This window comes from Piliocolobus tephrosceles, chromosome 14, assembly GCF_002776525.5.
Source record: "Piliocolobus tephrosceles isolate RC106 chromosome 14, ASM277652v3, whole genome shotgun sequence".
In the NCBI taxonomy this organism is placed as follows: Eukaryota; Metazoa; Chordata; class Mammalia; order Primates; family Cercopithecidae; genus Piliocolobus; species Piliocolobus tephrosceles.
Window position 1 is genome coordinate 63429043 of NC_045447.1, and position 26173 is coordinate 63455215.

The following is a 26173-nucleotide window of genomic DNA, read 5'->3' on the forward strand; positions in this document are numbered from 1 at the left end:
GAAGGGGAACATCACACACTGGGGCCTATCATGGGGAGGGGGGAGGGGGGAGGGATTGCATTGGGGAGTTATACCTGATATAAATGATGAATTGATGGGTGCTGACGAGTTGATGGGTGCAGCACACCAACATGGCACATGTATACATATGTAACCTGCACGTTATGCACATGTACCCTAGAACTTAAAGTATAATTAAAAAAAAATAAAATAAAAAAATAAAAAAAAATAAAAAAATAAAAAAAAAAAAGAAACTTTATTTATTTCTAGTTTTTTACAGAGGATCTAGAGATAATGGAATTTATCAAATCTTGATTGATCTCCACTGTTTGGAGGGTCTGTATCATTCTTGCAGCTTTCAGGGTCTACTTTATTTAAGAGTTTACATTTTCATCTGAATTCAGGGAAGAAGCAAAGTTATTAACCAGTCTGTTTTGGGAGTCATTATGTCACAGAGGTTCATCAAGCATCTTGTATCGTTTGGAATGATGTAATTATGAAAGAGGAAGACAATTATTTCAGAATATGTGGACTTGGATTCTGGAATATGTGTATTAGTACATGTATTAATGCTGGAATACGTGTATTAATACGTGTATTAATCCTGGAATGCGTGTATTAATACATGTATTCTGGAAGAAGTTTGATTCTCAGTAAATGTATGACTGACTCCTTTTTTGGAACATAATTACTTATTTTTGTAAGCATTTTCATATACAGTGTGGGAAAATAATCATTGTTTCACAGATGAGGAAACTATGACTTAGAGAAATGGGTGCTGTTGCTAAGATGACATCTAGTAGGTGCAGGTGATGTGTTGTTGCTTAAATTTGCCATATAGATTCCCACTTGCCTGTAGGAGCTGGGTGTGTTTATAAGATCAGGGTATATTCATTTCTTGAATAAGTATGTTTTCTGATTCACTACAAGGTTATTTTTCTTATTGAACTATAATTCCTGGATAAAACCTCTTGAACTTAATAACTATCACCATAAATATGTTTAATGGGTTTATTGGCATGTTGAAAATTGTATTGTGTTGGCACATGAAGAGGCCCACATAATTGCTAAATAATGGTCCTTAAGGTATTTATAAAGGTGTTATTGATTTGTAGTTTGTATATCCATATATATTTATAACATTCTGGTGACAAATAAAAACTTGAATAAATATTGTCATGTCTATGGATATCAGCGATAGTAAAAAGTTGAGATATGCCTTATTTAGGTCCACTCTTCCAGATTATCATTAATCACATTTTTTTTTTTCCTTTTTTGGAGAGAGAGACTGCTTGACCCCATTTTCCTGTTTCTTGAATTTGTCCTATCACCATATGATTAGAGACCTAGTTCTCAACCAGTGACTGCATTGCCTGATGTTGACTGAAATGTGAATGTCCTTTCCCCCTTGCTCACTGCTTTTGGGCCCGTGCATTTTGTATTTCTGATTTAGAAAAAAAAAAAATTCTTGGAAAAACAAAAATGAGTAAAAAAAAAAGTTAGATGGATTGTGAGGGCATGAAATAGAGTAGGCAGAGGACTGTTAATTTGTCTCCTTATGCACATCCATTGTATAGAGTTTGGAGTTTGGCCCAGGAAGAAAGATATTTTGCTTCATTTTTTGACCCTCAAAATATCCTCGTTCTTAGCTATACCCAGCGTTCCTTAGAAGTGATGTTTGTTTTAACATTTCGGGACAAAATTGTGGGAGGGGGCTGGAGGAGGGTGGTAAACCATATATATTACATTTTAAGAATGTTTTTCCTCTTAGGTTCTTTTCTGTTTTTATTTCAAATACTCTCTGTAGCAAACTGTGCCCAATTTCTCTTCTTCATGTGAAAATTTATCTCAGGGCAAGAGACAATTCATTTAAGTGCCATGAATTCATTTAACTTCCATGTGCTTTTGGAAAGTCTTCTTGGTACGCTTTCATTGATTGTGTTACAATCCCATAAATCTAGGGTATATTAGAATATGCTTGTTGCAGCTCTTCCTTTAGGTCACTTCATGAGGCCACATGAAACCACCTTCTGATATTTATGCCTTCGTTTTGCCCTCTGTGGGATTAACCCCATCTCCTCATCAAGTAAAAGCCTGTATACCAATTCACAGACTTTATTTTCAGCCAAATAAATCTTACTGTTGATACAATCTTATGAAATGGAACATCTTTATATTTTTATGTAAAGTATGATTTTCCTGCAGTTCTGGCTATGACTTTGTATAGCTTTCCTACGTGATTCTGTGGCCTCTTCAGACCTGTGGAAGACCTTGATTTTAAATCTCAGCAGACAGAAAGCTAAGTGCCAGAATGATATTCTTCAAGTGAACCAACAAAACAGGGTGTGGAAACATGTCTAAACTAGTGTTCCCAAGCGTATTGCAAAACCATGTATTCTATGAAATGTTAGTAACTGTTGTACTTTATTTTTTGACTTTCAGAAGTAAATAATAGTTTTATTACTAACATAGATTTCTATATATGTAAAAGATTTTTCACAAATTTGAAATCAATTATCTCTTAATATTATTATTATTATTATATTTTGTACATGCAGTACATTTCACATTTCCTAATACCAAACAGTATTCCAAATGTAGAATTTTAGTTATAGAGCAAATAAAACTGTAGATTGCTCATTTTCATTTCCTGTGCTTTAAAAGTTACAAAGATCTGATGAGTTTGGGAAAGCCTGTGTTAAAAAAATGTTAACCCAATTTTTTATTCAAAACTTTTTAAAAACTTCTTTTTGTTGTTAGAGACAGAGTCTTGCTCTGTTGCCCAGGCTAGAATGCAGTGGCGTGATCATAGCTCACTGTAACCTTGAACTCCTGAACTCAAGTGATCCTTTCAAGTAGCTGGGACTACAGGTGTGTGCCACCACATCTGCCTAATTTTTCTTAATTTTTGTACAGGTGGGGTCTCACTATGTTGCTCAGGCTAGTCTCAGACTCCTGCCCTCAAGTTATCCTCCCATCTCGGCTTCCCAAAGAGCTAGGATTACAGGCATGAACCACTAGCCTCCCACTCCTTCCATACCAACCAAAAAAAGAATATGTTACATTTCCCAAACTCATTTATCTGAGGAGACCTTTTTCTTGGGACTGGCAGTCAAACAAGCCCTTGCAAATTAGAAATGCATTTTAAATATGCAAGAAAATGGCAAAGTGTGTTGGTATTCCCCAGGCTTAGTCACTTATTCTCTGTTCTTTAGCAATTCAACCAATGGAGTAGAGGCTGCAGTTTTCTGTGGGTGTCTTTAACAGTCCGCAACCCTACCAGAGGTCAGGGTAACACAGACCTTAGCTTTCTGACCTTCCTTTGAGTGTTGATTACATTCAGTTTTTTAAAACCCTCTAAGCCATTCATCCAGCCCCTAATGGGATCAGTGTTTCCATCAAACCAATTGTAGAGGAAGAGTTTTTAGGGCCCTTATTTATGCTTCTTAGATTTTCTATGTATCCTAGGATAAGTGAACTCTAGAGAAATACTCCTTATGTTATGCAGACTGGGAGACGGGTTTAGTTCTAAAAGCATGTATTAGTCTCTGCAAAAGCTACTTAATCCTAATGAAGTCATCTGACTCTAAGGTTTTATATATCTTTCATCCTCCATTTGTACACGCAGCCATCTATCCATCCATCTCACTGAGCGGTTGTGAGGGTAAAATGTGTGAAAAGTATTGAAAAGTTGTAAACCTTGAAAAGGTTATATAAAAAGCATTGGTATCATTATTATCATCAGTCAAGAGGTGTGTTGAGGAATGGTTTTCATTGCTGACTCATGAGATAAGTTATTTATCTTGTTCCTCAAGATTTTTGGTGAAAAGAATAAGCATTACTCATTCATATGAATAATAAAGACTCCTTTCAGAAGAATGTTTGGAAGGCTAATTAGATTTCTGTTGTTGTACAGTCATAATAGCATTAGAGAGCACGTATGTAATTTTAAGTGCTTTACTTATATTTGCTCATTTTATTACCACACCAACACTTCACAGTAAGTACGATTACTAACTTCATTTTACAAAGAGGGAAACTAAGGCACAGATCATTCAGGTAACTTGTTCAATATCATACAGTTATAAGTGGCAGAGCTGGGATTTGAACTCGCACAGTCTAGCTCTGGAGTCCATGCTGTTAACCACTGCCTTAGTATGATTTATACCAGGGTACTAGAAGAGACACCACTGCCTCACAGAGATTGGTTCAAATACTGATAGTTAGTTATTGTGAGACATTAGGTAACCCAATAACCACCTATCTCATTCCTGTGAAAGGACTTTATTTAGGTATAAAGCACCAATAGAAAGTAGTAGTGTAATCTTGAAACAGAGTGATGAGTGTGTCGTATTTTGCCACTAGAAATGCTTTTTTCAAATCTGTATTTTAAAATGATTAAGCAATGATCTTTATTTTTCCTCCCCTGTGCCTCCTGCTCCATCCATCCTGAAAAACTAAATCCTCTGGCTAAAATTTGCAAACACATGTAGAAGATTGGTTAGCATAACTCAGACTTGCATTTATGACTAGATGGGCAAGGACAAAGTAGACTCTATAACTGCTTTGTCATATATGAACTATATATATACTTCAAGTGAGTGAAATTGTTTTTCATTCTACGTATTTTTTCATTTATCTGCTTTGGGTTTGGAACCCTGAGAAAATCAAAAATATTGTTTATTCTTGTCATCAGCTTTTATATGGTTGCAGAGACAAGTTCTATACATTTAGAAGATTAAAAGGGTAAGTATTAAATAAGAATGCAAGAGTTGGCAAGAAGTCAAGTGAATTGGATGCTCATTAAATGCCCAGGGTTTGGGAACAGGTAAGCTTACTAAAAACTGGAGCAGGCTTAATGAGACATATTAGACTTGAGTTTTGGTACATGGTTATGATCCTGAATGGTGAGGGGAGTATTCTTGGAGAGGGGTAGAGAAAAGAGGGAATGTAGTGGAAACCAGGGTAGAGTCAGCGTGCATGTGGCTAGAGACGTGTTTCAGCCAGTGGGTTGGACTGCAGGATTTGAGGAGGAGTTGGGAGTATGGTATAGTTAAAATGACAGGTCATTTTATAGTAATATAATTAATATTTAATTAATTAACAGTAGATTAATACAAACTAATCTCTAAACATAGGCTGTGGAATCAGACTGCTTAAGTAAGCAATAACCTGCACATTGACCTCAAAAAAAGTAACTCAACTGACGAAACCTCAGTTTTCTCATTTGTTAAATGAAAATAGTAATACCCACGTTGGAAGATTTACATAAGAATTAAGTGAGATTTAGTTTTTATTTATATAAGAATTAAAGTCGTTGGCATGATGCCCAACAAATAGTAAGAGTGCAGTATATTTTAACTATAATCATTAGTATCCATATTTTAAAATGGGAATTTTATTACATTGTGGTTTTTTTGAGTGCTGAACATACCTGTGTTTTTCTTTTGGCGGGTATAGTAATTGTGTTAACTAATAAAGCGGTTATTAAATATCTTCAATCTGTGTAGCATTTGTAGAGTTTCTGTTGTTTGTATTTACATTATTCTACTATTTGATATCCAGTAGCCCAGGGAAGATGGTGACAGCCCCTGGCAAGGACACGCACCTCCTCTGGGGGCCACTGAGAATAGGACAATAGGATTTAGAATCAGTGGTAGAGCTGGACCTGGAATCCAGACTTCTTCATTGTCGGTAAAGGTCTGTTTCCCAATATCAGGCATCATAAATTAAAGTAGGAGACAGAAGAAAACAGATTTTTTTTTTTGTCTTTTTTTTTCTTGATTATAGATTTTGTTTGTTTTTTATTTTTCCATAAGTTATTGGGGTACAGGTGGTATTTGGTTACATGAGTAAGTTCTTTAGTGGTGATTTATGAGATTTTGGTGCACCCATCACCCGTATACACTGCACCCTATTTGTAGTCTTTTTTCTCTCGCCCCCCTCCCACCCTTCCCCACAAATCCCCAAAGTCCGTTGTATCATTGTTAGGTGTTTGTGTCCTTATAGCTTAGCTCCCGCATATCAGTGAGGACATATGATGTTTGGTTTTCCATTCCTGAGTTACATCACTTAGAATAATAGTCTCCAATCTCATCCAGGTCACTGTAAATGCTGTTAATTCATTCCTTTTTATGGCTGCATAGTATTCCATCATATGTTCATGTATGCATATGGTGGAATATATATGTATATATGATGGACTATATCTATGATGGAATATATCTATGATGGAATATATATGTATATATGTGATGGAATACATACACACACACACACACACCACAATTTCTTTACCCACTCATTGACCAATGGGCATTTGAGTTGGTTCCACGATCTTGCAGTTATAAATTGTGCTGCTGTAAACATACATGTGCAAGTATCTTGGAAAACAGAGAATTTCTTAAAGTCTCTTTATCTGTTCACAGATGTGACTGGCTAACCTGCATTTTTCTGTGTAATTGTTCTTTCCAGGGTATACAATATGTCCTATATGATGGTGGATGTTTTTAGCCCAGTCTTTTTACCTGGTTAATTCCCACTCTACTGTCAGCTTAAATGCCACAGTCTAAGTGACTTTTATCCTTTTTTCTTAGCCACCACATATTTTCTTTAGAGCAGTTTTTATACTTTGTAGTCCTATATTTGTTACCTACTTGTTTATTTAATAGTCAAATCCCCTACCAGACTTTAAGGTCCATGGGACTAGAGATCATTTCTGTTTTGTTATTTAGTGTGCTTGGTTTCAGGTATAATGTGTGGCATATAATAAGCAATCAATAAGTAGGAGTTTGAGAATGAATTCATAAATTAGAGAATATGTAATATGCAGACATATGTCAAGGGGCATGGTCTCTGCTTTTGCTGATAAAACCAACTTGGATTAACATTATTAAAACTCTCAGTGCTATACTTTAATCATCTAATATGGACAGAATAATAACTGCCTGCATCTACTTCACAGAAATGATTTTAAGTTAAATGAGACACTGAATACTGTTTTCTGCAATATCTAGAAATTAGGCCTACATCATAAACTGGGTGTTTAGGGAACTTCCCTCTTCCACACTTTCAGACGACTAGGAAACCCCTTTCTGATATTAGAGCTCCAAAAAGGCTACCAGAGTGGCCATACACAATAGTGACCACAAGGGTGAACAGACTCTGAGCCCTTCACCTTCCTGCCTGGCAACGCCTGACTGTGCAGAACATGTGGATCACAACCTAATGTGTGGAATTACTCTACTATCTTCAGAAAAAGAGCATCATGCGTATCTAATGCCATGTTGATTATGGTAGTAGTACGGCGGAGAGGCTGCTGCTGTGATAATGGAACCAAAGTTGTGAGGTAAGAAGATACCTTAGAAGCAAACACCTTCCAGATCCTAGCCCTGTAAACAGCAACTGGGTGTCTGGTAAATATAGCATCTATTTGAATAGACATATTGAAATAAGGGTTTCTCACCATAGCCTAGGCTTCTAAAGAGCTTGGTAGAATATTTTGATTGTTGAGATCATCCCCTCCCCATCTTTCTTTAAAAAGGATTCCTGATAAACCCAAGAAAAAATATATACCATAAATATTTACATGATGAAAATTATCTTAAATATTTAAAGAAACTGCACAGCATTGCTTAATCATCTTACTGAGAATCCTAGATTTAAACCTTAAATGTCTGTTCTTAGGCATGAAGGACTCAGGTTAAACTGCCTTAAAAATAAAGTGCCTCACAGTTGTTTCATAAAATATCAACTGACATTAAGGTAATTGTGCTTAAGCATAACCTAGGGCTCTTTTGAATGTTTGTCGTAGTCACAATAATGGTGCCATTTTTAATAGTCCAATCCTAGTTCTAAAGAAATAAACTATATTCTTTGTGTGTGTGTCCTAAACAGAATCATCTAGGGAGAAAATGTAGACTCCGAATTCTTTATCTTAGTAAAAGAAGCACAGAAACACATTAGATATGGGTTCTGGTATCATTATGGTGTTTTGTTGTTGTTGTTGTTTTTGGTTTTTTTAATGAGACATTCTAAAAGGCTGGGCATAGTGGCTCATACCTGTAATCCCAGCACTTTGGGAGGCCGAGGCGGGCCGATCACCTGAGGTCAGGAGTTAGAGACCAGCCTGTCCAACATGGCGAAACCCCGTCTCTACTAAAAATACAAAAATCAGCCAGGTGTGATGGCGAGCACCTGTAATCCTAGCTACTTGGAAGGCTGAGGCAGGAGAATCACTTGAACCCAGGAGGCGGAGGTTGCAGCCTGGGCAACAAGAGCAAAACTCCATCTCAAAAAAAAAAGAAAAAGAAACATTCTGTAGTACAAGCCTGCACAGTCCAGGGTAGTGTTACACTCCTAAGAATCTCAGCCATTTCCTACATTAGAATCAGTTTTGCATTTGAGTCAAACTGATGTCTGAGTCTTCATTAACCTTCAGAGAGCCATGAAATCAAGTGCAAATTTCTAAGCCCCAGCCACTGGGCCCTACCAAGCTCATGTTGAGCCTTTATAAAATTAGAAAAGGTGTTGTTTCTGAGCAGATAAAGCCCAAACCAGAGCACATGACTTGGCCATGGTGAGCCAGGCCTGAACTACATTCAGTGCCACTTGCCACTTTGGTGGCACTTTGCACAGTGCATACATTGGGCACCCTGTCCCCAGAAGGACCAGACCCAAATCTCTAGCCAGAACGCAAGCACTGTTTATAGGCAACCCAGGAACCATGTGATTGTTCAGATTGACATTCACATCACAATGCTGGTCCTTTTGAGTATGTAATCTGCTTAAGTCCACAGTGGTCTTTTGACCTTTGAGCCCCAAATCCTCAGAGGTGATGGCATGATCTATCTGGGAATATTTGCTGCTGATTTTTTTCCTCTTGCTGCTCTCTTTCATGTTAGGCCAAGAAAGCCAAGTAGGTTAAACTACAACTGTCCTCTTTTAGTATCTGCTAATAATTTAGATAGACGTTGATGATTCATCACCACCTTATGCAGGCTATAATAATCCCCTATCCACTAGGATCTCTGCAGACCTCTTAACTGATCTTCTCTCCACCAACCTGTTCTTTACTCCAACTCATGGAAGGTCACACTTGGTAATGATACGTCATTGACATTCTCCTAGGTTGAAAGAAAATCCAAATTCTTCTTTTGATTTGATTTGATTATACTTTAAGTTCTAGGGTACACGTGTACAATGTGCAGGTTTGTTACATAGGTATACATGTGCTATGTTGGTTTGTTGCACCCATCAACTCATCATTTACATTAGGTATTTCTCCTAATGCTATCCCTCCCCCAGTCCCCCACCCTCCAACAGGGCCTAGTGTGTGATATTCCCCTCCTTGTGTCCGTGTGTTCTCATGAAAATCCAAACTCTTCTACACGGCCTGCCAAATCTTGATCAAAACCCTACAGGACTTGCCAGGCCTACATGACCTGTCTCCTTTCCCCTTAATTTCTGACTGCATCTCCTCTCTCCCTCCTTCACTTGTTCAACTTTAGCCACGCTGGCTTCTTTGCTGTTGCTTTTCCTTGAAAAACTTAGCCTTCACATCTCAGACCTTGACTCAGAAGTCATCTCAATGACTCTTTTCCTGACTACTGCATCTGAATTTTCAGCCTTTCCTCACCCACACCATTTCAGGTCATCTTTCTCCACTTTGTCTTTTCTTCCTTAAAAATTATTTTCTGGCTGGGCTCGGTGGCTCACTCCTATAATCCCAGCACTTTGGGTGGGCCAAGGCAGGCAGATGATGAGTTCAAGAGATCGAAACCGTCCTGGCCAACATGGTGAAACCCCGTCTCTACTAAAAATATAAAAATTAGCTTGGTATGGTGGCACACACCTGTAATCCTAGCTACTCAGGAAGCTGAGACAGGAGAATCGCTTAAATCCGGGAGGTGGAGGTTGCAGTGAGCCGAGATCGTGCCACTGCACTCCAGCCTGGTTACAGAGCGAGACTCCGTCTGCAAAAAAAAAAAAAAGAAAAAAATTATTTTCTAACATAGTTCATATTTTATTTAGTGTGTCTCTTTCTCTTCCACCAGGTTTTAAGCTCCACCAGGGTAGGGGTTTGTTTTATTCACTCATATCCCCAGTGCCCAGGACAAAACCAAACATGCAGCATATGGTCAAGATCTGTTAGTTGAATGGAGAACTGAATGAACTTGGCCCCTGCCTGCCTGTCCACCCTCATGTGTCATCAGACTTCTTCATGTCCTACATGCCCACATCTTTTCCATCTTTCTGCTCTCTAAACATGCCATGCTTTCACCCGCTCTCTGTGCCTTTCTACTTGCTTCTGCATCTGCCTAGATGGCTCATCTTCACCTGCTTGGCTCTTCAGGCATGGCTCAGAAGTCACGACCTCTGCTAGAAGGTCTGCCTTGGCCCTCTGCTGTGCAAGTAGAGTCATGGGAGCAACCTGAATGCCTTACTTTTGTCCTTTTGCCTAGCTCTTCCATTAAACCCCATAAGCTCCTTGAAAGTCTTATTTGAATTTATATTCTCAGTCGGCACATAGCACAGTATAGGCATATCTTAAATGTTTATTAACTGAAGAAAGGAGGGACAGAGGCCATTATTTTTTCAGGATTTCATCCATCCTTAGTCTACCTACCATGTGGCTATGTTTATTATATTATAGTAGGTACTCAAGACAGCTCTGAATGAACGAGTTGTTTGTTCGCTCTTATACATCCCCACCCCTAATTAGAAATTCAAATTATTTTTGTATCAATATTGTACTTAGAAAAAATCTTCTGAATTGATGGCTTCTAACTTCAGGTTGTTGGCCAGATCTGGATGTGGTCAGATAAGGCAGATATAACTGCTTTCTGACTCTAAAACCTATCAGGATGCCCTGGTTGGGAAATGGATAGAGCACCATAGTGTATTTTCTGAGAAACACAGATCAGTGGTTTTGCTTACCTGTGTGTTGATAATGAGTGCTTTCTCTGCGTGCGTAGTTTGTTTCTTCGAAATAGGACTTACATGAAAGCAAAGTGGCTTAATCATTCAATTACAGTTTGCTCTATGAAATTTTTGAATAAAAATGAAGTAAAGCAGGGGAGCTCTAAGTCTGTTTCATACTCTGTAGTATGGATGATCACCAGGAAACATTTTCTTAATGGCATCGTAATATTCTGAATGTTATTTATACTAATGATCAAGAATTTCATCTTAGCGATGCCTGTAAAAAACTTAACCTACATGTTAAGTTGACTTAAGACACACCGTTTCAGATTACCCAGACTGAACACACACCATTTCAGATTACCCATAAAGATTTCAGCAGCAGTGTTCTGTGACTGATTTGTAATGATGCTTACTACCCATCCTTAATTGAGTAGACTTTATGGGTAGCTATAGAGAAAATAAAAATGGGCAGGCCTTTGCCACCCTCGAAGGATGGACCTTTTGGTATTTATTCGATGCATGACATGTATTCCTAAAAGACAGGAAATACTTCATGTGATTTCTCAGTGCACCATACATCACAGCAGGAACACCTTTACAACCTGCCAGGTAAACACATATTAAAGTTAATTCTCAGAGTGCTTTTGTTGCTTTAAAGAAATCATATATAGTAGAAAATCCCTCCTATTTTCACAACCAGGACCAATAGCCAGTTAATCAGTTAAAGTGGTGAGTCTTTAACAAAACAAACAAACTACATATTTTTAGCGTTTTTAACTTAAAATATAGAAATGTGCATTTTGAGATTAGCCAAGGCCTTTACTTAAGTATGGATGGTTGTGCTCATTAAAGTTCTGACTTTTTACATATACCACAACTGTAATGTATCACTAAGATTTTCACCTCTTACTGCTTTAAAGTGAACCTGGAACTTATACACGAATAGGTTGTTTGAGTGTAGAATCATCTAATCCTCCAATATTTTGCAATTGTCTTGCCCACACCATGTGAGAGCAGGGTTTTTTTTTTTAAGGGTGAAAAAAAAAAAAAACATGGTCAAGACTCCCTAAAGCATTCAACTTATTTTTGATAGAATGAACTTTTTCTTTTACAATCGTATTTCATTGGTTTTTATAATATTTCATTAAATGATAAAATTGTATTTATAGATGAAACTTATAATCAGGTCTGAGAAAAAATAACTGATCCTTGGTAAATTGATTTGTAAAAGTAAAAGTATGTGAACATACTAGAGTGTAGTTTATTAGTTTTGTTTATTTAGCATGCTATGGACATTAATATATTTTAAAGAAGAAAAAACCATTTTGATTAATCTGGTAGCATAAGCGTACATGTAGTAGTACTTTTTTCTTTATTTGTGTTTCTGTATAACTTAAAAAGAGATGAAACTCAACTGCAGTGAAATAGCCCTAAGAGACTGGTAATCCACCCCTAATGAGTGAGTGCACCTATGCATGTGGCAGGTGATCAAGGTATTATGCATATCTTAACTGCTCACTTGACTTTTTCAGTTGGATAAATTTCCATCCTCTTTCATTGTAATGTGGCCCAAAGTAAATTCACTGTTTTCTTAAGCCTTCCTCCCATTTCCCAGTCTCTCTTAGAATTACTGCCATTTCCCCAGCTTTCAGGGTATCCAATATAGCTAGAAAAAAAATTATTTTGAAGGAATACTGGGTGTGCTGTAGGAGTTTTATGTGTGTTTTTAAAAATTATTTTGACCCTTACCTCTGATCCTAAGTTTTGTTGTTACCAGATCTTGTCGTTTCTGAGAAATGCATGTTCCTCTTCATTTGAATGGCCTCCCCAGCATGAGACCCTTTCCACCTGTTGAGTATATCACTGCAGTGGAAGGATATTACTTGATTAGCAGCATTTCCTCCAGCCATTTGTATCCTTAAAGCTGTGGCAAGATCCTTTGTTTCACAAATCCCATTCTCAGCACTTCACTCTCCATTCAGGATTCTCAGTGGCTTTTCACTGACTGCAACATGTAATGTAAAAATATTTGTCTTTGCTCTAGGTGCCTTGCTTAGCATAGATCCATCCTCATTTCAGGTATCAATCTGTGTTCTTTTGTGCCCTGTGGGAACCCACCACAATCATATTGTCTCTCTGTGTTTCTGTTCTCCAGACTTGTGCTCTGCCTCCACACCTCTGCTCATATGGAGCCATATGGTCTGTAGGATCTTAGGTCTTATATGCCACTGATTCAAGTCCTAAAAGTCCTTATTCAGTTCTGTTGGACTCTCTTCCAAGGAGCACTCCTCCACAAACCTTTGAGCACCTGGAGATTAGGGACTGCTCATTCTGACATGAAACCAGCTGTACTGCATTTTATTGTTATGTAGTTGTGTTTATCTGCTCAACTTCAGACGACGCCCTTTGAAAGTTGGGACTCTCTCTTAAGTGTTTGTCTTTTTGTAGCTTCTCTTCTACAGGGAGTGTAGAATACTTTCAACCTGACACAACTGTATGAAAGATCTGATTGAGGAAACATAAGAATCACTAGGCCAGGGTCCCTTCCCTGTAGGTGCTCACAGTCTAATGGAAAACAGATGTTTCCTTAAACACACACATACACATACCCACACAAATACATACGTGTCTGATACGAAGTGAGAAAACTCTTAAATTTGTACTAATGAAGGTGTGTATTAGATGAAAGTTTTGGGGAAGGTGAGTGATATGGTTTGGCTGTGTCCCCACCTAAATCACAACTTGAATTTTATCTCCCAGAATTCCCACATGTTGTGGGAGGGACACAGCGGGAGGTAATTGAATCATGGGGGCCAGTTTTTCCCATGCTCTTCTCATGATAGTGAATAAGTCTCATGAGATCTGATGGGTTTATCAGGGGTTTCCGCTTTTACTTCTTCCTCATTTTCTCTTGCGGCTGCCACGTAAGAAGTGCCTCTCACCTCCCGCCATGATTCTGAGGCCTCCCCAGCCATGTGGAACTGTAAGTCCCATTAAACCTTGTTTTCCTCCCAGTCTCTGGTATGCCTTATCAGCAGCATGAAAGTGGACTAATAGAGTGAGCTTTCACTGTAACAATAGGGAGAAAGGTCTTTGATTTGGAGGGGTTCCTACTTGAATTGTATTAAATTAGACATTTCCGTTTGAGTGTTATTGGAAGAATAGAAAGATACCCATATTGTTTTCTTGCAGAAAAATTTTTCAAGGCAAGTAGAAACAGGTATTGTTAATCAAGTAAGAAGTAAGGAACTTAATAACTTGATCAAGTTCACATAACTAATCAGTGGCAGATACACAAGGGCTCTTATTCTGCTGCCGGTAGTTTTGGGTAGTAAGTTCTGCTGCCTCCTCAAGTTTTGTTAACATTCTTTTGAGTCACCTGAACATATGTATGAAATTTTTAGAGGGTAAGAAACTTTTTAGTCCCCCTTATGTAACACTCAAATCACTCAAGAATGTTTCCTTTTCAAAGTACTTCAAACCTGCCATGGAGTTAGCCTTTTGGGAGGAGAAAGGAAGGTAACATAAAATATCAACTGAGAGTCTTTGAAGATGGGTGATGTATTTTTCTCCTTAGGATGTTAAATCACATGTCACCACATGTGTGCATGGAAATGAAAAATGTCAGAAACACATTTATGTAAACCATGGATCATATTTGCATATACATTTCAACTCAGCCTTCCTACCCTGAGACCAGCAATGATTGATGCTTTGTATTTTGTCTTTTTAAAGATTTCTCTAGTCCTAGGATTTTGCTGCATGTTAAAACTATTATCTCAATGAAAGATAAATTAGATAATATACTATAAACCTATGCTTTCTAGCACAGTAGCCACTAGCCGCATATGTCTATTTAAATTTAAATTAAATTAAAAATTGATTTCCTTAGTTGCATAGCCACATTTCAAGTATTCCGTACCAAATTGAGATGTGCAGTAAAGGTAAAATACCAGATTTTAAAGATTTTTTTACAAAAACCAAATTTAAAATACAAATTTTTGTATTGGTAATATGTTGAACTGACAATATTTTGGATTGGTTTGTTAAGTAAAATACATTATTAGAAGTAAATCTAATTTTGCCTCTTACTTTTTTATTATCATTACTTAGAAGCTTAAAATTACTACTGTGGATCACATACTTCTGTCTGACAACACTGACTTAGAAAATTCATAGGTTAAGTTTTAATTCTATTGTTTTAGTGTATAGGTTTATACTGAATGATCTTACTAGGCATTTTGGAAAGCAGAGTGATTAGCAATGACTAAAACATAATATAGATGATTCAATGATTCCTAAAATTTTTTTGCCTATAATTTTTACTGGGTCTACTAATCAGTTGTTTTGTTTGTTTGTTTGTTTTGTTTTGTTTTTGTTTTTTTATTTTGCTAAAAGAAGGCTTTATCTCTGTTTAGGCCATCACCTTTTAAGACTGTTTCGGTTTTGATCTAGTTTAGACTTTAATCGTTGCTCCTTGATTGGCTAGTGACAGGCAAACTGAATGATCGGGATTCAGATTCAAGTATTTCATGAATGCTTTCACTACAGCATTTCTTTTTATAGAACTTACAGTCAATACAGTATCTAAGGCAGTATTTAATCTGTCATATTTGCAGGCTAAGCCCTGAATTAGATATTTTAGTGCATGAAAAGATCTCCAGACTAAACCCATTCATTTGCTAATTAGAAAAAATTTTGTTTCCCACTAAAACATTTTACTCAGTAGTGTTTACGTAGAGATACTGTGAATATTCCTACAAATTTGCCTAATTTATTTCTGTGAGTTCAAACGAGGTTCAGTGTAATTTTTCCATTAGTGTAAGTATAGGCCTGCTAGTGTTATGTAAACCCTATTTAGCTGTTAGTACTGTTGTCACCCCTCTGATTACTTAAAGAGGTCTTTAGAGCAGAAAACAGGCTTCCTAACTTATGAGTTGTTAATATTTTATTTTTTATATTATTTGGAATATCAAGATATAGTAGGTTGGGGAGAAAAATCCCTTGTGAATTTGATAGAAAATTGGAAACCTGAGAAAAAGGCCATTGTTAAGGTTTTTGGCTAATCTCACCAAAATTGTTTGTAGTAACCCACACTGCCATGTAAGGAGAGGGGAAACGGTGCCTTTTTGCATGCCGTGGGGAATGTGTAGCTTAGTAGTACAAAGATAAAGCAAAGAGCTCCAAAGATGGGGCCAAAAATAGTCGTATTGGGGTTTTTGCTGAATTGAATTGTACTGATGCCTGAATATTTTACGGGATTGAACCCTCTCTTCTAAATTTCAATCTTGTCCTGTTTCTCCATCTATGGTAAAATATCCATGGAAACAAAGTGGTTTCCTCATGGTTTGCTTACTGATCCTGCACTAGGAAAGACCACACAGACATTCGAGGAAGAGAAAGAATATTTCATATGGCTGCTTTCCCTGTTAAGGGGGACCCAGAGAAATGTTTATTTCTGAATAGCTTACCTTCACTCCAAGAAATCAGCTTTTGGGCTTATATAGCAGTGGACATGTTACTGGAATCTTAAGAGTGACAAGAAATTATTGTTTCTGAAGATAACTTGTCACTTTTTTCTCATAGGACTTGGCTGGGGTTCAGTGCTCTCTTTGGTCTTATTTGAATGGTATTTTATAAGTCAGACAAAATATATTCAACTATTAATACTGTTCTGCTAAAACAGTTTAGAATAAAGATTTAATGTTCTCTTTTCAGTGAAGAGCTTGTGCCCACTGTGCAGGACTGTAATAAAAGAGAAACAAATGAGGCAGCTCAAAGTTATGGCTCTCCGTGGCTTTTAGGTCTCTCATACATTTTTATAAAACATGTATCAGAACTTCTGAATTGTTAAATTGGGTTATTTTTTAAGTGCAATTGTATTCAAATAAGGACCTGAGAGTAACAGTGCACATCCTGTTAGGTGTCAGTGTTCAGAACTGCCCACCCCCTCCGCCCCCAGCCGACAGACTTACTGCTGTTATTACATCCTCTGGTCTGTAGCCAGGAGAGTATGTTTGATGCCCGCAAGACTGTGCTTCTAGTTGTTCTTCACATAAACTGACTCAGCCCCAGGCTTACTGTCTTGCCCTTAGGCAAACAGGTAACTGAGTTACACATCTCTTTTCTCATCTGTAAAAGGGGAATATAGAAAGTGTCACTTCTGGATTTCCCAGTGGATTTAAAAGACAAAAATGAGATTAATGATGTCTACGGCCAAGCATGGTGGCTCACAACTGTAATTTTGGTACTTTGTGAGGCTAAGATGGGAGGATTGCATGATCAGGCTGGGCAACAGAGCGAGACATTATCTCTATAAAAAAAAATTAGTCAGGCATGGTGTCATGTGCCTGTAGTCGCAGCTCCTCAGGAGGCTGAGGCAGGAGGATTGCTCGAGCCCAGGAGTTTGATGCTACAGTGAGCTGTGATCCCACCACTGCACTCCATCCTGAGCAACATAGTGAGACCCTGCCTCTACCAAAAAAAAAAAAAAAAAAAAAAAAGTTGTGAATCTCCCACATTGCTACAGTTTAATAATTTGCATCCCTATAGAAACCCAGGAGAACTTTAAAGAACAGAAAGTAAACTTCAGTGCAAACATTTGTGAGCCTAATGTATCATTAAATGTTTCTGAGGAATACGTGTTTGCTGAAAATTAGGGTTAGTGTAAGCATCACTCATAATAATCTTATGAAGAGAATCTTGCAGATGACATCGTCCAAGCATAGTACTGGGAGGATATTAAAATGGGTGCGCACTGATTTGGGTGTCAGAAGATTAAGTGCAGGGTGTGCTTCAGTATTAATTCTTCCTGCCCCATCCTAAAAATTTAGCCAAATGAAGGAACATCAAGTCCCACAGAACCAGGAATGATATTACTATTCTGATTTCAAGAAGTATATTGCTGTCCAAACACTTAGAAGTGACCAGAATTTAACACCCAGGTCCTCATTTTCCTCTGACCTCTTCCTCTCTGGCTGAAACAGGAGTGACAGAGGCCAGGATCATCAGAGGCAGACTGATCGCTATGGCAGGTTGTTTTGACTCTACTAAGTTCTTTGCATTAAAACAACATTCCTCAAACACATTAGCCTCCCAGCACAGGAGTAGAAACACACAAAGCAGAAAGCCTGCTGGAGCCTTTGGGGAAATCTTGAGTGCTTTGGGGTGATTTATTTTCGGAGGATTCGAACTAAGATCGGCTCAAGAGAAGATGGGAACATTCAGGATGGTGGGAAAGCAAAGTAACTGACTCCCTTTTCCTCTCTATAAATGGTCTCCTGGAAGGCTATCACAAGTAAATGTTTTATTCTACAGTACCTTGGGGGTACAAATGGGGGATTGAGAAGGGTTGTGGACTGCCTGGAACATGCTTTTTTCTTTCTGTCTTTTCTTTTTGAGATGGGGTCTCACTGTGTTGCCCAGGCTAGATTGAAGTGGTGTGATAATAACTCACTGCAGTCTCACCCTCCTGGGCTCAAGCAGTCCTCCCCCCTCAACCTTCCAAGCAACTGGAACTACAGGCACGCACCACCACGCTTGTCTGTTTTTAAAAATCTTTTTGTAGAGACAGGGTCTCACTATGTTGCCCAGGCTAGAATGTGCTGTTTAATTTTAATTTTTTGGTAAGCCCTAGCAACATGAAATGAGCCCAGTGGGGTGTAAGACTGGCCCTGACAGACCCTATATGATGCCTTGACTGGGTTAATGCAAAGTTGGTCTCTTATTAAATTAAGCAGAAATTCCAGAAGGCTTGTGGTGGATGGATTTGGCCTCTAAAACCAGAATGACCCACAAAACAGTTTTTGAGTAACAGATGCTTAATGAACATCCCTGACCCAAGTTTACAAAAATGCAAACTGGGCTAGAAGAGACTTAATCAGAGCAGCAGGAAAGCCCAAGTTAGTGGGAGATGAGTGGAGGTCTCATGTACCCAACTGTGAAAGAGCTGCTTTTTCCAGTTCAGAACCACTGTATTAGATGGTTATGAGGAATGGTCATTTAGACCGAAGCTGAACTCCCTTTCGTTCACTCAATGAAAACTAAATTGTTGGGCAGGTTCAGAGAAAAAGAATAGAAATAATGTGTGTGTGTGCGTGTGTGCGTGTGTGCGTGTGTGCGTGCGTGTGTGTGTGTGCGTGTGTGCGTGTGTGGAATTTTTCTGGAAGCACAGGAGTGATGTGTTCTTCTTTGTTAAGGGCATTATGAAACCACAGCAGTCCTCTTCTTGTACAGTGGTTGTAATTATAACCACAGGGATATTGTGTTCTCAAACAAACATTCAAGCTCCCTGATACCAGGTTGCCTGAAGCCAAGCTTCACATATGGATGCGTATAACAATGCCTCTTAGTAATCTTCCCCATCACTTGTCATTGGTCTTCCCCTCTGACAGTGGAAATGTCTTTATAGTCTGTGCCTGGCATATTGCTTTTTGTTCATATTAGGTTCATTATGTCTGTTTTAAACAACGAGAACATATAGGTCCTGGCACAGTGAAATGTAGCACCTGAAACTTAAGAACTTGATAGGGTATACACATAAACGCTGTCCTTCAGAAATTTCTTCATGATGCTATTGCATACCATTGGAACAGTTGGAAAAAGGAAAATTAGATCCACTTGCATGCCAGCCAGCTCTGTTTTTAACACATGATTATTTTATTGGGGTATACATTAATTAATCCTGAAATAAGATCCTGTGTGACATTCAAAGTTGTTTTGGGTAGCTCAGAGTTTAAATATTTTAGTTTTACAACTCTGTTATGCTGGCAGCCAACAATGGTGTCTCAGTGAAGTCAGCATATGAGCCCTGCTTGTGATGACATCTGGAAAGCTTGTTTTATCTATAAGCACAGTTGTAGACAAATGAAAGCAGACAGATGTAAGGCTGGGGTGGCATCTTCGCCTCGAGCACTCTCTGGCTGTACATTTTCCAGTGTGTCAAAAACAAGGAGCTTTATTTCGGGGGTGGAATAAAAACATTCTGTCACATTCCTACACCAGCTACTGTGCTGCCTTTTCTGAGCTGTAAGGTGTAAAACGGCATAGATTGTTCAAAATTTAACGAGAGAGAGTTAGTAGTCAGTAAACAGGAGGAAGTCAGTAGTCAGATAGAGGTGCCTGAGTTTGGAGGGGACATGACACCACAGCAAAAGCTGTGGGATCATTTTAAGAAGTTAATCACAACCACTTCCTCCTGGGAGAGCCAGAAAGAATAGAAGAGTTGGTAGGTGATTTGGGATTCTGGGTCGATTTTTCTTTTGCCATTAGCTTTATCAGCCAGGATTTGTTAAGCACCCATGGCGTATAGAAGTCTACAAAGTAGTTTGGGTGAGTGGAGCAAAGAAAAGCTTTAGGACAGGGTCATGCTTGAAGATGGGTGCATAGAAGCCTGAAAGTCTGTGACATCTTCCATGGGTGGCTTTCAAGTCCTTTTGCTCAGGGACCATTCCTTAGGGAATTTTATACAAGGGCAGCTTGCCTTTTATCCCACTCCCTTTTTGTTACTGTAGAAATAAGTATCCCTCAAAATAATCTACACATATGCATGTGTATTTGCTTGGATTTGAGTTAAAGCAGATGCTTTCCCAAGTTCTTGATCCTGCAATAGCAGTAGAATTAGCTATGTGGGATATGAAATTAATATTTTCATCTGGAGATTTATGGCTTCCTCCTATTTCATGGCATACAATGTATATACCACTCTGTATACCATGTAATCATTGCTAATTATTGCTAAATAAGTTCTACCAAAATTTTGGGAAACCTGGATATGGTCTTTTATAGCATCTGTTTAAGGACTGGATTGCCCACTTGCAGCCAAAACCACATATCTTTATAGTATTCAAATCTTGTGTCTTGAAGAAACCACGCAGATACACGTAATTTGAGAGCAATGAAATAATGGAAATGAAAGGAAGGGAACAGTATGTAAGGAAATGAAATATGCTCGTATCAGGACAGAAGTCTCTTGGTTTCAACAGTGTCTTTTTCAGTGGCACAAGGTGGTAGAGACTATACTTTTTTTTTTTTTAGCAATCAAGTGACATTATGGTATTAACAGGGGAAAACAGAGTTTTTCATTTCCTGTCCCATTCCCATCACACCATCATCAATCCTTTCAGAGTGCATGGTGTTGAGATCCACCGAGCCCTGGTAAGTGCCTTTGTGTGTACAAAATGGCACTTTTTGTTTTACATGCTGTTAGATATAGTGGAGAAAATACATGTGTAATTGAAAATGGACAGCAAATTGCCATTTGTACCTGCAAAGACTAAATGGTCCAGACAGATGGATAGTTGGGGTGTTAGTCACACATGAGTGGACTGATGGGCTGGCCAAGGAAAGCCCCGGACCTTTGCATGACTTTTCACTTACAGCTATCTGAGGGGTTCAGTGACTCTCTGGCTGTTCTCTGAGACCCCAGTCTGGTCCAGAGAGTCCTGGAGTCTGAAGTTTGTGATGATGCACAGGTTGATTCCTCTGAGTTTATTCATTTAAATTAGAAACACAGAGGGAAGGGAATCTTCTTTTGATATAGTTATTCCTGATAGAGAAGAAGTAGCAGATTTTGTAAATTATCTGCAGGCTGTGGGGTTTGGAAGTAAGAAAGATTTTATGTCTCATTATCCTTGTATGAGTAAGGAGAAACGAGAGTCTTAGAATCAGTGTCTGCAATCACCTTCTTCAGTGCTAACTTAAAATTTAAACTGTCAAAATAGACTTTATTTCCTTTTTGTGTTGTTCAATATAAGAAGAGGGTTTTTTTGTTTGTTTGCCTTTTAGTTTGAGTTTCTATAGATGAATATTTATAGTATTTTTTTAAAGGTTTCCCAACACTGTTGGGTTGACACAATTGGATCTGATAGCCGACAGGGACCTTGCACTGATACCAATTTGATTTATTTATAAATTAAATTATTCTGCTAAATCTGCTGTAGTACTATTTGGTCATTTTGATTTAATCAGAAGTATCCTTTATGATGCAATCTGCTGGAAGACTGTGTTTGGCCAAGATTAAAATTATTCTTTTGGAAACATTAAAACACAATTATGGATCTATAATTTCCCCCATGGTGTCAGTGAACATTAGTTATTATTGACATATATTGATCTTCTATTATTGTTGTTAATATTATTATTACTGATGACAGTTTTTAGTGTTCAGCATGTGCCACATACAGTGCTAAGGTTTTTATATGTGTTTGTAGCTAACATTTATTGAGTACTTATTCTATTACACATACTTTGGAACTCAGATTCTCCACTATAATTCACATAATGATCCCGTGAAGTTGGACTAAGATTATAGTATTACCCTCGTTTTGTCAACAAGGATGTGGGTTCAGAGAAATTAATTATCTTGTCTAAGATCACACATACTCTTTGCATATTGGACTGTATGTGTTTGTGTATAGGCATTAATTTCATTCTCAGTATAGACACATACTTTCTTCTCCAAATATATTATAACCACACTGTACCTTGTACATATAATTTTTATTCAGAAACTAACAACTTGTTGGCTTTAAAAAATATTCATTGAAATTGAACATTGCCTCAGTTTCTGAAATGAAAATAACCAGTTCCTAAGTTAGCAGTAATATCAGCGATGGGATGGTAATAATTTAACAAATTGCATTTTCATCAGGCATAGTGTTGTTTTTGTTTGCTAGAGAGGCTATGCAGTGTACTGAGAAGCCAAAAAGTGTACAGTGCTAGGTTGCCAAAGTTTGAATCCCACCTCTACTACTTGTAGTAGTAGAATCCCACCTCTAAACTTGTGCCATGTTTCTTATTTTTAAAATGGAGGTGATAATATTAAAAGCACCGTTTTAATGGAGATGTTACACGTATTGAATGAGCTAAAGTATGCAAAGTACTTCTTAGAATGGTACTTGCCACATAGTAAATACTGAATATTATAATAGCTGCTATACTTATTTTATGATAATAACTTAAGCTGATTCATGGGGTACCACAAGTAGCTTGCAAATAATTTTCAAGATTTTAGAAACATTTGGAAACTGTCAAAGGTATGTATTCTTCCAAAGGTTAAGCTGTTACAGATAACATTTTACTATCTTTGTGCCGAGCTATTAAAATAAACATAAATAATCTAGCAAATATTTTACCCAATGTGCATAAAGAAGTTAGATCTTAAATGAAAGCAAAATTATATTAGCCTAACTTAAACACTTGAAATGTTTATTTCTGTACTTCAAAAATGTGTGCTGACCCAGTGATATCGGGAACTTTCCCCCCGAAATTGTAAATTATAAGACTGTTTTCTCATGCTGATCAATGATACATAAAAAAGACTCTTAAAAGCAAATCTATTAAAATGTTAATTATAGAATTTAGATGGTAGATACATAAGTGCTCACTATACAATTCATTCGACTTTTCTGCGTATTTGAAAATTTTAATAATAAAATATTGAAGAGGAAGGCTCTTACACCTCCCTGTCACTGAAGGAAAAATGAACCTTTTTGAAACTTGAAAACTTTTCCTAGGTGCTGTATTCTTTGCAATGAGGGATGGCGATTGAAGTGGTCTGAAACACACACATGAACACACCCTCTGAAATCCCATTTTAGTCAAAGTTGGGGATAAATTTCCAACCACCAACTTTCTCTTTTCTTTTCTGTTCTGTTCTGTTCTCTTTTTGGACAGAGTCTCACTCGGTCACCCAGGGTGGAGTACAGTGGCACACTGGGCTCACTGCAACCTCTGCCTCCCAGATTCAAGCAGTTCTCCTGCCTTAGACTCCTGAATAGCTGGGATTACAGGTGTGTGCCAACACTCCTGGCTAATTTTTATATTTTTGGTAGAGACGATTCACCATGTTGGCCAGGCTGGTCTCAAACTCCTGACCTCAGGTTATCTGCCCACCTCGGCCTCCCAAAGTGCCAGGATTACAGGCGTGAGTCACCGCTCCCAGCCCCAACCACCAAGTTTTTCTTTTTTGGAGTCCTTTTGGTTTTTGTGAATTGAAGTCCCATTTGCCTGTTGGTCATCTGTTTAATGTCAAGGTCATGCTTCTTTTCTTTAGTCTGAACTGGAAGAGCTTTGAGAAGTCAGAATGCAGGGAGTCACAAAATAGTTACTTCAATTTAGAGGTACTCTTACACACTGACATTCCTTTTTGACCTAGAAGAGTTTGCCAGCAGCTGTATAGTTAATATGGAGTTCACATTTTCTGAAGCTAATAAGCATCTGTACATTCTGTGATCTATACTTAAAACATCTGATAGTCCTTTCATCTTATAATTTGTGTTAAAAGATGTTTTTAAGCTGAATATTTTGTTACACTAACACTGTTCATTGAAGAATAAGATCAGAAATTAGGTTATAGATGACATCTTTAAAAAGGCAGTATTTTATAACCGTGTGGAAGAAATATTAAGCTGAAAATGTTTGTATTTTGTGTCATTTATACCATGCGCCTTTTTAAGAAATGGTGCCCTTGCTCATTAACAGCAGAATTATGGTGATATTATCCCCTTCTTCACAGATCACTTCTGGGATCTTGGTTTTAATTCTGGGTACCACTGTGTATGAGGAGCATTGAGCAATTGAAATGTGATCACCAATCATGACCAGGGTGGTGAAGGGTCTGCAGACTGACCACGGGGAAGCCATTGACAATGTTTGGACTGCAGAAAAGCCTGCCAGAATGTAGTCTCCTCCCCATCTGTAAGGGAGATGCACGTGGACCAGGAAGCAGATTGCTTTTGTTAATACCTCAGAGGACGGAAATTTATAGGAAGGCAGATTTCAGCCCAGTGGAAGGAAAGACACAGAACAGTTAGAGCCATGAAACAAAGAAATGAACTACCTCAGGCTGTGATGATCCAGATACAGCTGGGTTTTTTTTTTTTTCCTGCCTGACTACTCCTGTCATCTGTTTGCAGGATATGGAAAGATGCAGGGGCCCACTCAAGTATTTTTCTAAGGAGAAATTATAGTTCCTAAGCACCTACAAAAAGACATACTGAGAAGTTCAAATCAGGGGCCAGGTAGCCCCCCCGGAGGAGAGTATCCCCTTTGTTCTATGATTTGCTTCTAAAGTAGGAGCCAAAGGACGTTCCCCTCCAGGCCTGCTCTGAGGATGCCTGTCCTTTTGAAAGCATTCTAGACAAAACACCTCTTAATTCAGGATTATGATACAAAGAAATGGAGATATCAAATTTTTGATAAAAAAGAAAATTCTGTAATGTTAAAGCTGAAATGAAATATAATTATATGTTTTTCCCTATAAATATTTTTTAAACTTTTTTTAGGGTGATATGGAAATAGTCTAGATACATTAAATGTCTGAATGAAGTTGTTAGCTTTTCAGCAAGAAGAAATAGCTCAAAATTTAAAGTCAGGAAGCTTACAAAACAGATCCAAGAGGGTAAGAGAAAAATAACTTCTTTTTGAAAAAATGTTTAAGTTTGACATTAATAAATGACTGTCTTAGTGAGACAGCTTTGGCTGTTGCTTAGACATTTTCAAATCTTGATTTGTTAAGAAAATTAAGGACTTTTTTTTAAAATCTCCTTGTCACATTTTTATCAAGGAAAGCCAATACTAGACCCTAAAGGTAATCAAAGAGCATTCTGAAGCTGCATGATACTTTTAAAATTTTCTCTTTTTAAAGACAGTGTGTTGCTCTGTCACCCATGCTGGAGGGCAGTGGAGTGACCATTGCTCACTTAGAACCTCCACCTCCTGGCCTCAAGTGATCCTCCTGCTTCAGCTTCCCAAAGTGCTGGGATTAGAGACCCAAATGATACTTTGGCTATTCTTCAAAGAGAGGTCTTTTTCTCTCTTGCTTCTTTTCTTCCTGTCCTCTCCTTTTCTACCCTGATGGAGCAACATGATGGTTTGGGACACTTGTATTTAAGTTCTCATTGAATATTGGGGTTCCTCTTGAAGGCTCTTCTGGATCCTACATTACTTCTGACCCCCTCCCAGCTGATGTTCTTTCCCTACCACAGACACATGTAAAACCCATAAATTAAAAAATTTTTGGGCCGGGCGCAGTGGCTCAAGCCTGTAATCCCAGCACTTTGGGAGGCCGAGATGGGCGGATCACGAGGTCAGGAGATCGAGACCATCCTGGCGGTCAGGAGATCGAGACCATCCTGGCTAACACGGTGAAACCCCGTCTCTACTAAAAATACAAAAAACTAGCCAGGCGAGGTGGTGGGCGCCTGTAGTCCCAGCTACTCAGGAGGCTGAGGCAGGAGAATGGCAT

At 38.1% G+C, this 26173-nt stretch overlaps 1 protein-coding gene across 3 annotated transcripts in view; it reads left to right on the top strand.

Annotated features, from left to right (window-relative positions):
• Positions 1 to 26173, top strand: part of BNC2 (basonuclin 2) — a 457144-nt gene that overhangs the window by 374010 nt on the left and 56961 nt on the right. The window lies entirely within an intron of this gene.